The sequence below is a fragment of the Corvus hawaiiensis genome, chromosome 26 (genome assembly GCF_020740725.1).
Source record: "Corvus hawaiiensis isolate bCorHaw1 chromosome 26, bCorHaw1.pri.cur, whole genome shotgun sequence".
Classification (NCBI taxonomy): domain Eukaryota; kingdom Metazoa; phylum Chordata; class Aves; order Passeriformes; family Corvidae; genus Corvus; species Corvus hawaiiensis.
In genome coordinates, this window is record NC_063238.1 from 9,488,574 (window position 1) to 9,505,145 (window position 16,572).

At 37.3% G+C, this 16,572-nt stretch overlaps 1 protein-coding gene and 1 long non-coding RNA gene across 5 annotated transcripts in view; one reads left to right on the forward strand and one right to left on the reverse strand.

Moving 5' to 3' along the window:
• The window catches only part of LOC125317429, a 33,394-nt gene extending 19,884 nt beyond the window's left edge, over nt 1-13,510 (forward strand). The window contains exon 3 of the long non-coding RNA XR_007200078.1: nt 12,393-13,510. This is a non-coding gene — a long non-coding RNA (uncharacterized LOC125317429). The remainder of the gene's footprint in view (nt 1-12,392) is intronic.
• The window catches only part of PDE7A (phosphodiesterase 7A), a 76,168-nt gene that overhangs the window by 36,272 nt on the left and 23,324 nt on the right, over nt 1-16,572 (reverse strand). The gene's annotated exons all lie outside the window — the stretch shown is intronic.

Consider the following 16,572-nt stretch of genomic DNA (forward strand, 5'->3'; position numbering starts at 1 on the left):
TCAAGTATATATATCTACTTATTTTGTTTTAAGAAGCGACAAAGGAAGGATAGGAATTGGTAGTGAAAAGATTATGAGAAGCGGGATGAGTGTGGTAAAAAACATCCCCATATATTTCATTACAATGTTCCTCAATCATTCCTCACAATAAAGAAGATGCAGAACGAGATTACACAGACACAAGAAAGTGCTTCTCCTGGCCTTCCAGAACACCATACTTGAAACAAATACTTGCAGTTCCTGGTTTATGTATTTACTTTTATCTCTGGGGTATTTCCACCTTCCAAAGGTAAAAGAAGTAAAAGAACTGAAATTACACCATTACTGCAGCCCTAGGATGCCACATGCTACATTCATTGTAGCCAGTATTTTCTGTAGGCAAAGCAAGGTATCACTGAGGTAAAATGTTATACATAAAGGCATTTCAGAGAAAGCCAGCAAGTAGTATTTCATATTTGATGATAAAAGTTCAGAAGAGTCATCAAGTTATCCACGCACAACACTGAGATACTCCCATATAAACTGTATTTCTTATCTACATGGGACACATATGTTTCATACATATTCAGCTACTGCAATAGTTACAATCCAAGAAGTCTCCCACAAGGTGGTGAATTGGTCCTCTATCAGCAAAAAACTGGAGGAATGTTCTTACTGCTACACATCACTGGCATCACACAGTCTGCAAAGCATGGCTCGACCCAGCACCCAGCCTCACGTCTTGCTTTTACTGTACTTTGACCATCTTCTGCCCATTCCTAAGGCCTTCATTAATGTTACTTGTTAATCCAAGGATTAGAAGATCACCTTCACAATCAGACCTCCATTTTGACAGTTCAGAACATTTGTTCTTCACAGAAATAAGATTTTTTGTGGAGGGTGCACATTAGAAACTCCTACGACCTCCCTGTACACCACACCTCTTTCTTACACTGAGGACAGTGAAGTCCTCAAGGCCACCAAGAGTCAATACATGCCTTTGAGAACTTCAGATAAAAGCCAAGCTGGTGGTGAACACAATCACTCATTTTTTCATTTGTGCAGCAGGAACAACATTACCTCATGGACATGCAAGAGCCTGAAAATGTGCAAGTTCAAAAGATCAAACCATGTGAGGAAGTAGGATAGAAAAAATAATGTTGGCTATTGAGAAGAATACTGAAGGAAAGAAAATGAAGGAAAGAAAAATTACGTGGAAAGGCAAAAAGGCAGAACTGCTGATATGCATCTATTTACAGAACAAGCTGAATGAACTCAAAGACAGACTAGAGATGAATAACCTCAATCACTGTGATTTGTACAAGTGATGTGCTAAGACTCCAAACTTGTAACTTTTTAAAATATTTTCATGCTAAAACAAAAAAGAAAACATTACACTTGAAGCTGTAGAAGTTTTTTCCAAAAGTAAGCTTTCTATGTAATTACAGAAGTGACCAAAGACCTTGCTCCAAATGTGGTCCAATAATAACAGCTGTTGTAAAGACTACAAGGAAGAATTCCCTGTACAGAACTTTTATGTTGTCTTAGCTTTTGTTCTATATTTCCTTGGAAGATCATAAACCACACAAATAATTCCTCAATATATATTTGTACAGCATTTTTCATAGCAGTGTGCCTGTCCCAATGGGAAAGGCAGAAATACAACTCATCAGCCAGAAAATGATGCTGGTTTCTCACTAACATTTTTCAATTTCTTTCATTAAACCTGCCTTTGAGAGTTTCAGAAAATCTCAGCTGAACGTATTTTTCAGTAGCTTGGAACATTTCACATCACTGACTAGGCACAATCAGTGATGTAATTTAGTGCTAACTTGCAATTTGCACCTGTCTATCACAGATTCCTGGGCATGTCCAGTACAGTTCTGTAATCTAATACAGGAGAAACCTAAGCACGCATGCAGCTACAAGACCCATGTACAACTGGAGCATTAGACTCCATAAAGAAAACAATATACAAAAATTTACTGAAAAATAAACCCTTTTGATATGTCAATTCTAAAATATTACTTGCTCCCTAAAAATATTGTTAGATAAAGCAGTCTATATAAAGTACTGCATCCATGTATGGTATCAAACAGAAAGCACATTTTTAAAAACAAAGTAGTTGCTTATATAGACAAGTGGTTGTGCTCTGTAAGGAAATATTTGAAACAATCAAATCTATTAAAATTACCTTTGAAGGTTTGGTTTTCTAAGGAAAAATAGAGACAATTTATTGTATAAATTTCACTAGCAATACTTCACAAATAGTAGGACAATTTCAGCTAATTTTGCTAAAAGGACTGAGGTGTTAAAGATACTTCATTCATTGAAATTTGTTAAATAAAACAGGTAAGAGGAAAACACGTATTAGCAAGTTCCACCAACAGGCAGATGTTGGGTGGGTGATGAGTGGTCAGACCTTTTATCTTTAGACCAGGTAAATAAGTGAGGTACAGATAGTTGAGCACTGTGGTGGGCAGTCAGAGACAAAGGATAAAGCTAATGGTACAGAGGTTTTTTAGCAACTTGTGATAGGTAAACAAATAATATTGCACTCATCCAGACAAAGACTGCATTGTGTCAGCTTACTCTGCAAACACCTAACAGACCATCTACTGCAGGTTATGGTGTATCACCTATTTCTCCACTTCAAATAATACAGCCAGTGCATTTGTTATTCTACCCACTACAGTACTCTAGAAAAATGCAAGGGAAAAGGCAGAAAGAGAGATGTAATTTAATGTATGCTGTGTGTGGTTCTTTAAGATATACTGCCCAGATTTCACCACTTACACCCAGCAAATAGAAAAACCAGATTTAATGCTTCAGCTTTTACTGAGACATGATCTGACAGACAGCAAACTCATAAGGAGGAAGGCAAATGTGTCTCAAAGAACTAAAGTTACTGTAAAGCACTCAACAATTCAATTTAATCAGCAGGATTTTACCCTTGTCGATGACCAAAAATGCCACCCTCCTTATGGCTAATCAAAGGCCCACTCTCTGTAGCCTACACCAAGACATCAAGACTATACTAACCCTAAAATATACTTTACTTACACAGATGAGATGACCATAGCATACACTGAATCACCCTATGGACACCTTGGATCAGAAATCTTTGTGGATTAAGACTGACTTCTGGCACCTCAAAATATTACTTGTTGTCACGTTATTGTCAATATTTTTAAGTCATTTAGCATAAAATTTTATTTCTAAATCTCTGCCACCTCTTTGATCTCCCTGAGGATTTGTACATGTTAATAACAGTACTGACCTTCTGTACAAATATCAAACAAATAAGCACCATTCCAGCAAGCAGACAGAATTACTAGTGCTCAAAGACAAGACAATCCTAATGTGTTTGTGTTTAGGCAGGTTCTGTTTTCAAGCACACGGACTACTTGGTTGGTGGGAATGTCTACTGGACTCCAAGTGATTCAACAAATTCCTCAAATGATTAGGTGAGGTTCTCAACTGCTCTGCTCCTTTCCAGGCACGAGCACAGCCATCTGAACTGGGTGGGCTCTTTTGCTTCAGTGGTGAAGATGGATGTCAGAAGGATGACTGGGAAGGATTGTTTATACTGGACTTCACCTTTCAAAGCCTCACCTTAAACTTCAGTTTCACACTAGAGTATCGTTTATTCTTCCAAAGGGCAATACAGTAAAAAAAGCTTCCATTTTTCCTGCTTTTGTGACGTATTTTTGGAAAGTGAATGGAAGAAGTTCAAACTAAATTGGAAAATCCATTAATCCTCTAAGAACAACACTGATACAAGGCCTCTGCAAAAATATGTGAAGGGACTATCCACCAGAACCTAGATTGCAGTCAGATCTCTCTGAACACCTTTTCAGAGAGTATAGCAAGTTATTAAAGGCCACGCAATGGGAACAATGTGCCAAAATAGCACACAGATACATCTTCAAAGGGAAACCGCTTCAGTGATGCTTGGGAGTACAAGCATTTGCATGTACCACGTGGAAACGGAGCACCTGCTGCTGTTTGTGTCAAACAGAAATGTTTCCATTGATGTATCAGTTTTATCACATGGACTTCCCAATCTTGTTGAGAGCAGAGCACCAGCATTACTGCTGGACACTTCATTTTGGCAAGGGCCAGCTTTTGGACTGCCAAGCAAAACATCTGCTAGTCTCATTCTCTAACAAAACCTGCTGGAGCTGCTGGCCTTCAAAATTCAGTACCAGCCATCAGAAAGAACCATCCACACTTTTTGATGGACTACAGAACCCTCATTTTGCTACTCAGTTGTTTATCCAGAAGCTGGCAAAGAAAAGACAGAGGACAGAGAGCAACACAGCCAGGCAAGTGTTTTTACATACCTGACTTTTCAGTCCAAGCTCTCTGCTCAACTATCAGAGCATTAGTCTCAACTGCTCTGAAGATGAGTGTGGAGAAGTTGCTATACCATGGCAACTGAAATGTACTGGTTATGCTGCCTCAAATATACACACTTGGAAAGCATTTAAGATCATAAGACGGTTTATCAACTAGAAGTCTTGAGAATGACAAACTAGTTAAGACCTTATTTCTCCAACTAATATTATATTTCAAAAGCAAGACTCTCGTGTATCTTCGACTTATTTCAAGTATTTATAAGTTCCATACTAACATATGATCCACAGTTTTCCAAAAGGCACCACAAAGCTTTTACTTCACTAAAGCACAGACAAATGTTCTTTACAAGCACTTAAACTGACAATGAACTCGGGTAAGCCTGAGTATGCAAAATGGTTCTACTACTATTATTAAAAATTTTCACTGGAGTTCGAAGCAGTACTTTGAAAGTTTGTCAAACCAACAGTAAGAAAGTGTAGTTAACATTGCCTTCCTGAAATGAAATCAGCAATAGGAACCACCCTTTCTTTCAAATATCTGAATGTGATAATTTTAATATTTTCTTCCATATAAAGCTATTTCACATGATCATCTCCCAAGACAGATGGCAACCATTTTTAAACTTAGCTATCATTTGAATGATAGTTATCAATGTTAATGATACATATATCTAACAAGCATCTGTAAGCTATTTTTTCTTATATACCTCAGACGTATATCATGTGGCATAAGACTTATCCAAAGCTTTATCAACATAAAAGAAATCAAAATTTAACAAAAATATACAAAACAAAAGCTTCACAATTGATCAGGAAGAATGTACAGTAAAAAAAAAAACACATAAGCAATTGGTTTAAGTGAGGACAGTAACGAACAGGGGTATTGCCTTTAGAAACTAGATCAGCATAGCAGAAAGACTCTAAATGGATGAACACAAAAATACTAATTCTCAAAAAGAAACAACCATTAGCACATGTAAAAACAAAGTCATAAATAGCAGGGATTTTTATGCCTAACTGTATTATGTCAGCTACCTGGAACTCCTATTTCTCCCCACCTTAAAACAATCTCTGACCAAACTGGATTAGACATAACTCTTGAACAGGCTCTTTATGTCAAGTTCCAGAAAGCCAGCAGTTTGACAATATACCAGTAAAATGTGGATGATGTACTGGTATAGCACACAGGCTGTAAAACTCTGGTGTTTAGAATCTGCCTTCAGTCACAAGTGAACATCAATTGGGTACCCTGGTCTTTTTCTTGATGTGACAGAAGTTGTCACAAGTGCTAGCTAGCAACTAAGCCTGACCATTTTTGCTTTTAATAAATTTAGAAACATGTTATTGGCAATGACTGAAGAGTACAGGCATGGATGCCTGGTAAAGCTTGTTTTCACAACAAACTCAAATTCATGCTTGTTCAGATTCTTCTGTTAACTGCACAAGAATTTTAGAAGTATGTATCAATAACAATAACAAGAAAAAAAACCTATCTAAAAATGCAGCAATTCTACGTTTTTTCTGTTTCCCTCATTCTCTCCAATGATTCTGGCTCTCCTTCATAACCCTACACTTAATTTTTTTACTCCTTTTGTAATTAATTCCAGATTATACAGCAAGCTATGCTGAGAAGAGCCTGGTCTCATCTCCAGGCACCAATCTCACCCATATTTACTAGCACAAATATCCATTATGGGAATACTTACATTCCTTGGAATGAAAGAGTAAAAACTTAATCCTAACATTAGTATGCATTTTTCAAAACACAGGGATCTCAAATGGAAAGTAAGTTAAAGTAGGTATTTCACATAAGCAAACAAAACTGGTATTTCCACTCCTGCAACTCTGAAATCAACAATACAAAAAGGATATCCTGTCCAGGAAGCAAAATACACTAATTCGTATTATTCTCACTATGTTTTAAATTGTTTTTCCTTATTTTCACAAAGCCTTTAAAGTGCTATAAAATTGAAAATCTGTTAGTAACAGAGGCAAGACAACTCCTGCCATTCAGAAGCCATTTCAGATCCCTTTTTTCCCCTGTGTCCTAACTGGCACCCCTACAAACACACTCCTTCCCACTTCAAGGCAAGCAAAAGTCAAGAGCTACAAAATCATGTATGAACACTTAGGAAACACAATCTTAAATGGCGAATGACATGTTTCCAAAACAGACTAGATTTAAAAAGGAAAAATAAGCACTCGTGAAGTTCTTAATGACTTGTTTTCACTCACACTACTTCTAAACCCAGTTAGTCAAAACTGAATTTAAAAATGGCCTACCTTAGAAGTAATCCATTTGATTAGGATCAGAGCTAAACACCAGATCAATGCAATTCCCATTGGATCACCCCAAATACCTGAAGCATAATCTCCCCCCGATGGCCGCCCGTGCTGAAAGCAGCAGGGCACAGCAGTGAGGCACAAGGCAGGCAGCAGCTGTCACCTGACAGCCCCTGCAATGTGCTCTGCCCCGCTCCTCTCTGCCAACGCTGGACTCAACAAGAACGGTTTACAACCAGAGAACATGGCAATTAGTGAAACCTTACTAAACCCCACAGAAACGCTAAAGGAAATGTAAAACCACAATTACATCCTTTCATCATATCTAAATACAGCAAAGTGTGCCAGACAACAGGATCAAACTCCAGTAGTCAAAACACCCAAGCTAATTCAGGATATTGCCTTGCCTTCAAATGCTATGAAGAGCCTGTTTCCAGCAGATTCCACCACTTGTGATATTCACACATTCCTTTTATCTCTGCCACCTGGAGAACTGCCATGAACTGAACTTCAAAACATATTTCAAAATTGCTTTTATAGCAATGTAGTATAAATAACATTAATGAAAGTTAATGCACCAAATATGTGCAATTGTTCAAACCAACTGTCATTGTCTAACTTCTTCTTTTGTCCACTAAATACCAGGCCATCCTTCATGCTGTCTTTTTAGCCATTCAGACTCATGCCTGAACTGGCATATGGCTTTCATTTATTGCTGCAGGGGTTGAACCTGGCTACAGGCTCCCTAGCCCTTCCCAGGGTTGGAAAGCAGACTAACTTCCTCCAAGAACACTGATAATACAGCAAAGTGATCCTACATGCTTGGTGCAGCTTTGAGATTCATTCTAATTTTTGTAATTTTAAGCTGACAATAATGTTTCATTTCAGAAATACAAGTAAATCTCAAATACTTTGGAAAAAAAGGAGCTACAGTGGGGGAGAAAAAGGAACAGTGTGGGATAATGAGGAGTTTAAAAGGATGAAGCTGAATAACTGAAAGCAAAATTATATGAAGAGTCTGTTCTTCCTTTTTTTTTTTTTTTGCAAGAAAATGAATTCCAAGTTCCAATGTGTGCACAAAATACAAAAGTTAGCACAGATCACCGAAGGAGTAGCTTTAACACTGAGGAGCTAATTTCCTTCCGTCCAAAGGAAAAGTGGACACATACCACAGTGGATGTTTACTGAATTAAGGAGAAGATTTGTTAAGTGGGATAGGCTCTTTGTTATTTTATATCATGATTCCAAATATTTATACTGTCTTTTAAGCTATAATCATGGTCTCAGCACAACCTGTGAATCCCTACAGAACCATTACATTCTGAGCATTTATCTTCTGCCCTGTCCCTATGCCCTGGAAAACCAGTCAGATCAAAACCAAAGGCAAGAACATTCAGAATGGGTCTTTTGGTACCTCACTTAATGAATGCAGCACTTCTCTAAAGGTCTGTCAAGTTCCATCTAAAATACAAACTGTCACAGAGATAGATTTTAAAACATTACCACCTCCAAACATTTGACAAGGTTAAAACACCCTGACAATTAACCACCACCAGTCTGATGTTACTTTAAAAAAACAAACCCACAGTAAATGGCATCAGGCTATATCTGCATTACAATTTGGCACAACTGGAGCAGATTAAAACACAGCTGCTGCTCAGATCTTTACACCTATACTATATGAAACCCAGGAGTTTTAATTTTTTTTTGCAGGCCATATTTACTCCAACTTCCTGAACCAGACCCTACCACAGGAGGTTCAAAGCTGCTAAAAAATGACCAAAACCTGATCAAAACTCTACAACCATATTGAGGATTAGGGCACATTTGGTGCACACAATGAGTGAAATGACTTAAGTTTCTTTTGGAAGAACCAAAACCAGTCTGGAAAACAACAAAATGCGCACAGCAAACAAGAACAATGAGGTGATTTGCTTCAAGACTAAACTCTCCTCTGAATGAAACTCCAGCATAAATACCCTTATACTCTTTGAAATGTCAAGCATTCCTCTCAGTCATCACTATTATCAATCCTGGACAAGTCTTCTCTTTTCCTGTCTCAAAACACATGAAGATGTTCTTGGATTGTGTGCACAGTCTTGTCCCATGTGCACGGAGCAAGACTTTCTTCCACCAATTTCAGAAATACAACATTATCTTAGAAAACAGAGCTATACAAACTGATTACCCTTGCCTCTTTTGTCTTCCACCATTACGTGGTTTAATTAAGAAGCCTCCCCTTACTGAAAGTTTTCTTAAAACTGTCTCATGCATAAGTTTAATTCGAGAACACAGAAATAAAAATATTTGCCCACCTGTTAAGCACCACTACACCATTATTTGTTTTAATTATGGCTTGGAAATGGAAAGATTGTTTTGGCAATACAATTCTGAATTTGGAGACAGAGTAAGATCAGAAATTACACTGGTTTGTATGAGAAGTTTAAGAAATCAACACAGAAGCTAAAGTGCTTCGTTTGGGGAAAGTACTGCTTTGAATAACCCCACTAACAATTCCAAGGTGAAAGTGAAATAAATTACATTTTACAAATATGTGGAAGAAATTATTCAAGGTCATTAGTACGTATGGTAAACCCGCAGGTAGAAGGCTACATAAAAATGAGGTAATACTAAATTCCCTCTGTGTTAACGTACTACCTGTTATACTGCCTCAGTTCTGGAGGTGCAGTGACCCTTGAGCTGTGGACATCACCATCAGTTTCAGCTTCATCTTGAAACTGAGAAGCACACCAAAAAGAACAGCTATCATACATTGCATTGTATTTTTAAAAATTGGGGAAGTTGCTAATGCTGTTTCATTTTCTTTCTTCTCTTTTTCTTTACTGCTTTCTAACAGATTCTCAGTTTTCTAAAATCTATTTCCTTGATGTCTGCAGAGACACCATGTTTGATAAGGCAGTTAACATTCACATACAAGTTGTTACTTATTCCTCTCTCCTTACCATCAGCTCACATGTACAAGTGCAATTGCTGTCTCTTATCATTTCCAAAGAAACACAAATATCCCAATGAATTCAATGCAGACTTGATGATACTCAGCACTGTAGATGCATCTCTGCAGTCAAAGACATGTTTTGCTACAATTTTTGCATTTACTGAACAAACCTTTCTGTGCTATTCCTGGTAAGACAAGTATGCATTATCAATACAGCAGAAAGCAGTTGGGATCTTGCAACAGGCGTTACAAAGATTCCACTAAGGAATTTGCTAGAGCTACCAGTTTGCTCTCATTGGGAAACAGGCATCACATGGGACCAGCTCCTACCCATTCAAAGAAGCTCCCCCATTAATATACCATGGTGATTTGTAAGGCTCCAATTATTTCCATATACACTCCTAGAGATCTGCAAAGCTCCATGTGGAAACCCATTATTTCCTATTACATACTCTGTTATCTGAAGTATCAAGTACAGGATCCCAAATTTGCCTGTGTATTTCTAAATATCCATCTGTTCCAATCCTTTTCTATTTTTATTTATTTTCCTGAAGTTCATCAGCTCTGAAGAATGACTCAGGGTTGCCTTACAAAGCTTAGTAACTACTGTTTGTGCAGAAGTGTCTTTAAATGCTCCACTTCCCCCCCCCAAAAAACATTTCAGTAACACCTACAAGAAATCCAGAATTGAAGCAAGAGCACCAAATTTCAGAGACATTACTGGGTCTCAGATGATGCTCCGTTTTAAATACAGCAGGGCTTCACAGATCTCCATTACCACCTGAGCTTTTATGCAAAAGTTTGAGGCCTGTTGCTAATCACTCCTACTTGCCAGAATGACCTGATTTCGTGTGCATGCACTTGTACACCTGGCCCAGAAAAGAAATCTCCATGGAGTCTCCTTTGCCCTTCAAACACCCCCTTCCAGAACAGAGGCTTGTGGCACACTGATTTCTAGGATACACTCCTGAGTGACCTATTACTTGCTATGAACCAGCCAGGGAACCTTACTGTATTTATATTCACAGCATGTAATGACAGTAGAGGAATAAGCCTATCACTTACAAATTCATCAGCACACAGTGGAAAATAAACACAACTAATTTCCATCTTTTCTTTGCTTTTCTCCTTGTCTCATTATAAATCACGTGTGATCTCTCTCTCCAGCGGACTTCACTAAAAAAGAATAATTAAATGGTAATCTATGAGTATTCTTGTAACAAGTGTGGGTAGCTACTGCTGCAGCCCAACCCAACCACTAAACACTGCACCCAATGAAAAAAAAGAAGAAAATGCACCATTATTTTTATAGATATTGAGAACAGAACTTCTAGAATTTCACAGTGTATACACAACGAACAACTTTTACAAATGCTACTTCTATTCACATCTTAATTTAAAATGTTATCTAAGCATTTTACTTTCAATTCAGCTTCTTATTTAAAAGATTTGCCATGTTAGCCTAAGTTGCAACTAGGTACAAGATTCCAACTACTCTAGCTGCTTATTAACGAAATCATAGAATGATTTAGGTTGGAAAAGACCTTTAAGACCATCAAGTCCAACCGTTAACCCAACGCTGTCAAGTCCACCACTAGGCCATATCCCTAAACGCCACACCTACACATCTTTTAGATAACTCCAGGGACAGTGACTCATCAACGAAGCTACATATCAGGTAGCAAACCATAAGCAAACATGAAAATTTAAGAAAGTTAGAAAATTCACCTTCACGACCACATATAAATTATCATTGCAACTACCTAACTCACTGCAACTAAACTCAAAAGGCTGGTTGATCTTAAACCAAGGGCTGAGAACTCCAAAACATGAACTTTGAAAGTCAAGGACAGCTACCGATCCAGAAAGCTGAAATTATAACCTTAAAGACCACTTTTCAGTTTTAGAAATTTTCCATTTCAGCTCTCAGTAAGACAGAAAAAGAAAGAAATCCCCCTTAGAAAAGATACAAACCCATTGAATGAAAGAAGTCAACAACTTGCCTTTCCGTACTATCGCCCATTCTGTGAGTTTTCTATTGCTACTGCAACATAGCAATAGAAAACTATCAGGGTCATTCTATATGTCCTTTATTTCTAAAAGGGGTAAGAGGTAGTCTATCTTTTATAAACAAATCACATAAATCTTTGTCCAAAAAAGCACACTTTTAAACACTGCATTTTTCTGATTGCTGTTTTAAACCTTTCATTTGCTCAACATCATGATTTTCAGGTTAACAGAAATGGACATGTAACACTGAAAAAGCAAAAACATCCACATCATATTTGAGGGGTGGATAAGAACACATTTTTAATTTCCTTGCATAGATTAAACACCTTAAAACAGATTACTTCTTTTTAAAATGATTCTTTGCAAGACAAATTAGAACACTCTCAGTGCCTCTGTCATATCATGAACTTCAGTTCTGTGTTTTCATAAGAGAAAGTGTTATATGGTATAAACTGGCTCAGTGACAAGCAATCCAATTTAGATCATTTAAATTTAGAAACTCTGAAATTTACTGCTTTAGGTAAAAAAAAATCACCGGAAGATTAACTGAAGCTCTACAATACAGTATTCTTTCTCTGATTTATTCAGACACCCACTTTCAAAGGATGTTTACTTACTATGGCATTTTAGGCCTTTGTATAAATTCACATAACTAAGATTTCTGCTTCTCTCCAGAGAAGCAATTTTGGAAAGAAGTTATACTCCACTTTTTTCAAAGCCTCTTGAAAGAAACAAACAAATTTAAGAAGTATGAAAAAGTTCGGACAAAGCTGACACACATGTATTTGTCATTTGTTTTTTAGGAAATACTCATTTTTTAACCATTGGATGTAGTGAGTCTTATCACTTTTGACAAAGAACCATATTAGAGTTGTACAGATGCTCAACCAGGACTGGTCTACAGCAGCCTGTATCTGCCCACACCTGTTGGCAGGTACTGTCATCTGCTCATTCATAGCAAGAAACTGGTCCAATTTTGGAGCTCAATACAAATACCTTCATCTGTGATTTTGAAGAGTTAAAGAACTGTACCATTGTTACAAGACAAAGTTCCATCAGGGCCTCAAGACTGCAATCCACTCAGTAAAGGCAGACTGCTCTGAAGGTGAGATGCAAGAAGTTGAGTTTTAGCTGCTCTGAGTTACTACGTTTCACTATTAAATACACCTTCAGCGAAGACTGAATGGTATACTGGAAGCAGATAAACAGTAATTTCAATTCCCACATACTTCACATATTGCAAGTAACCTGGCTATGGAAGTGAAAACAGTTGAACAGTAATGTGTGACAAGAAAAGCTACCAAAGTTTTGGACTTTGGAATAAAAAATTTATGTTCTATTTCCTAAAGCACATCCTTTGAACAGTGAAAGATCATCTTACTGTGCTATATTTAAATGGCAATCTAAATAAAAAACATCGAGTTTACAATCTCACAGAAAGATACCACAAAACTGTCAACACATCGCAACAACCAGAAAAGAAAATTACAGAACTTAAAGTCACAGAAGTTGTATCTTCACAAGTTATCAACAGAAGACACAAAGGACACAACAAGTCTGTCCTCTAAATTCAAGGTTGAAGCTTTTTTCCTCGGGGAGAAGCTTTTCCAGTAACTTTTATGCTTATGTGAACACTACTAGCTCACCTGTGCAGCTTCAGAGCTTCCAGAAGCATGTGTGTGGAAAGGGGGAGCACAGGAAGCACTCAGGGCTTCCCCACACAGCAGCTCTACGTATGAATTTCTACAGTTGTGTCTGTCCCGCTCATGAACTCAGAGAACAGAGCAATGCAGTGCAACAAATAAAGGCTAAAAGGCACAGGAGCAGGCACAATGTGAGATGTTCCTTTTCACTTGCTCCCTGGGTTTCTCTCTCATTCACACGTGAAAAAGAAATAAATAAAATTTATGGTAACAACTAAGAGCCTCTATTTGACTAAGTGATGGGTACTCCCATAGCTATGAGGGCTCACCTCTCTCTAAGCCTAAGTATTATTTTCCTGCCTGGTTCTTGTCTAGCAAGTCTTCCCTAATCCAGCACTGCTAAAAGCTACCTTCAACCCCTTCACGCACACTTCAATTCACTTTATAGGAAGCTTTTAAAGAACAGTTTACACAAAATTAAAATATTCACACTTATTGAGACTCCCCAGGCAACACAGCTTCCATTTACTTTAAGCAAGGATTTTCAATTTTCAAATCTCATTTTAAAAAAATTAACAATTCCCACAGGGAAAAAAGAAACAAAACAAAACCTAACACATTTCGGCAGTTCCCTAGGCAAACTGGCATATGTTAAAGCTCCAAAAGTATGTTAAATATTAAAAAGGCAGTACTAAAATCATCTTTGTTTCTCCTTCCTTGCTAGCCATCACACAAAAATATTAGGTTGTCAAAAAAGATTCAATTTCAAGGGGAAAGCTGGAAGATTCAGATTCACAAATTAAGCAGAGATAGCAACAGCACATCTGAAATAAATAAAGTCTGGCTTTCATTCTCTTGTGATTATTTTCATTAAATAACTGAAGAACTACGGAGGACAAACACTGAAACTGGTTATACCATTTGCTGTCAAATTCACAAATCAATATTGTATCTCATTTATAATATGATAGCAAATGAAAATAACAATTAACTTAAAGTCATCACAGAGTTTATGAAGAACAAAGGGTGTCAAAGAAAGATCATATTGGCCATGCCCTAGCAATTCACAGAAAGGCAAAGTACAAAATTAAGAAACAACACATGGTATCATAGTATATGAAATACAGAAAAGATTGACCAACTATGTTCAACTTTTCTTCACCTCAACAAAAAAACCCCTAGTGTTTCAAGCTTAAAGAAAACCCAAACAAATGAAACGAACAAAAAAAACCCCAGAACAAACAAAAACCAAACAACAAAACACCTCCCCCATATACAAACACAAACCATTCCAATTACAGTTTCTGCTACAATGTTCTTCCTAGAGGAAATTAACCTAGAGATGCATCAGCACTAAACACTTATTTCAGAATTTGCTTACCCACCATATCCAAAAATGCTTTTAGTCTTCCAATTGAAGATAAACTGACCAATTTCAGCTGAATTCCTTAAACTTGGAGAAGCTCTAATGAGACAGGAAGCTGAAAACCCCAGCCTTCCCCATGCCAGAGGCCTGCCATTTCAACACCTTCCCTCACTTTCCAGACCATAATATATTACCGCCAGCTTCCCACCTTTCATTTTATTGAGCTACCAATACAACACTTTTTTACATACTTCTAAATTCTCATTCTCTGACCTGTCACAGATGCAAATTTCTTATAGCAAATTTTTTTTAAAACTTGCTAATGAAGTTTAAAAAAGCTATTTTCATGCAAACCTTATGTTTTATAGACATTTACACAGTTGCAAACATGTAGTTATTGCTTGGCATTAATATTCTGTCAGCACGTGGGTGCCAGCAATCCATGCATGCAAACACTTCATCAAAACCCAAATCTACTGATTTCAGCTTCTCACCCGCTACAGATAAAGCTGACCCTGAAACAGAGAGAGCTTTTCAGTAGCGTTGTGCCTCATGTCTGCAGGTGTTGAACTGAAAAGGACTACTGTGTTTGAGACTGAAATACACTGAAAAGGCTCAGCTTTCAGTTACAGAAATTGTCAATTGTCAGTGTAAGAAATATTTTCCTGGGTATAAAAAAAGGGGATTTGTTTTTGTTTGGTTTACCTTTTTTTTCTAATGGGTCAGTACTAAGAAAAAAGTAGCTGACGAAGGAACAGAAGAATTATAAACTCAAAACTAATATAAAAAAATTCCCAGGCAAAAAACAACGTATGATTGCAATCCTGCTAGGAGGAGGCATGGAAGGAGTTATGGAAACAGGCATACAAAGAAAGTGTTCTTTTAATAGATGAATACATTTTTGATACACTTTGCTGCTGACACATTGACATAGCAAAAAAGGAGGAAAGTTAGAGGAGAAAATGTAGGGACTTCTTCAACTACAACTAATATCCTTCTACAACCTTCTCTAAAGTACTATATCCTTGTACACACTCCTCATTATTCAACCTGAGTGCACACTATCACGTTTACAAAATTCCAAGACCTCCTACAATTAAAAGCCACTTTCAAGTAATTTTTCTTACAGGGATTTCACAGCAGTACACTTCTGAATTTAATATGACATTTTTGAAAGTAACAAGATGCTACTTTCATTGTCAAGCCTTTAACACTAAACAGAAATTGAATTAAGCATAGAAAAGAAGTTATTTCAATAGGACTTAAAAGATTTACATTTGTAAAATTACGTTTCATTTCCATTTTACTTAGTTATCCTGCAAGGATGCTGAAAACAGCCATACAATTATTACATTGTTTCTTAAAGAAGCAAGAATTGTAGCAGTACCAACAAGAATGTTTATCTCTGAAGCTCCTTGCCACCCACTGGACACCTGTCAGTCTTGGCACTGGCCTTTATGTGCCCATGTAAAGAAGATTTTGCATGGCATAGCCCTCTCTTGACCAAATTAGGCTAACCTCATCTGCATTGACATCAGTGCCTACAATTTTGGAATCTCACTGACAGAAATAGCTTTACCACAGGGCCCAGCATACAAATTAAGCATCTGTATAGGGCATGCTGAACTTGTGGAAGTGATAAAAAGCTGTAGTGGAAAAATCTTAGCACATACTTTGAAGCTGTATCTAATGAAGGCAACAGTTAGCTACTCTGGGTGAATTTGTTATTTGAAGTCTGGGGTTTAGTCCACTTGCTGTATTCTCTGTTTGCACACAAGCTAATGATAAAACCTTACATTTTACCCAAGAAGCATGAGCAGTAGCTCATTAAGTATTTCAGGTATGTGGAAATCACACAGTTTTAATAACAGATCCCAGTTTTGTCTTCAAATTTGGCATCACTAAGCATCCCATTATTCTGCAAGAAGCCATTTTAGCTTGCTACAGGATTATCTCCAGGACTAAACTTGTGCT